This window comes from Acyrthosiphon pisum, chromosome X, assembly GCF_005508785.2.
Source record: "Acyrthosiphon pisum isolate AL4f chromosome X, pea_aphid_22Mar2018_4r6ur, whole genome shotgun sequence".
Classification (NCBI taxonomy): Eukaryota; Metazoa; Arthropoda; class Insecta; order Hemiptera; family Aphididae; genus Acyrthosiphon; species Acyrthosiphon pisum.
In genome coordinates this window covers 99,954,228-99,955,259 of record NC_042493.1, presented here as the reverse complement: position 1 = coordinate 99,955,259, position 1,032 = coordinate 99,954,228, and positions in this window count along the sequence as shown.

The following is a 1,032-nucleotide window of genomic DNA, read 5'->3' as shown; positions in this document are numbered from 1 at the left end:
GAAAATCGTAAAATTTTTTTCTTTTATAACTAAGCTTTTAAAATTTGGTACAAGGTTCTCCATAAGTTTTTCTTTAAATATCTGTAAAAAAAACTCAACCGGACTAAGACAAAAAATTTTTAGGAGTGTTTGAAATTTAAATTTTTACAAAACCGCATTAAATAACGGTTTAGCCTCAAACGATTTTTGATATTTGTTATTATTCAAAAAGTATGAGTCGTAGACACTTGAAAATTTTACCAGTTGTTTAAATTGACATTTTCTTTATATAGTTTTATTTTCAAAATATTTCACTAATTTTTAATCTATTTATAGGCAATTGAAATAATCGATTTTTTTTGATTTTTTTTTTATAAATGTTGATAAAAAAAAATTAGCTGGGACAAAATACTTGAAAATTTAATAGAAGGGTCCACATATGTTGTTCTAACTCCCATTCAAAAATTATAAAAATACATAGGCACAATTTTTTTTTATAAGCATTTAAAGTTCAAATTTTGACTAAATACGTAAAAATTACGGCAATGTTCAAATAATCTTAAACAGAAATTCATAAAAGTTTTTCTTTTTAATTCTAAGATTTGGAAATTTAATACAAGGCTCCTAACATATTTTTACAATAGCAGTTGCAAAATAAAAGGAATACATTGTCACAATTTTTATTTATAAGCATTTAAAGTTCAAATTTTGACAACATATTATGTAAAAATCACGAAAATTCGTAAATTATTTTATGCTAGAAATTCATAAAATAATTTTCCTTTTATATCTAAGATTTCAAAATTTAATACAAGGCTCATAATATATTTTTACAATAGCAATTGAAAAATAAAAGAAATATATAGTCACGATTTTTTTTTTTATAAGCATTTAAAGTTCAAATTTTGACTAAATACGTAAAAATTACGGCAATGTTCAAATTATCTTAGACAGAAATTCATAAAAGTTTTTCTTTTAAATTCTAAGATTTGGAAATTTATACAAGGCTCCTAACATATTTTTACATTAGCCAGTTGCAAAATAAAAGGAATA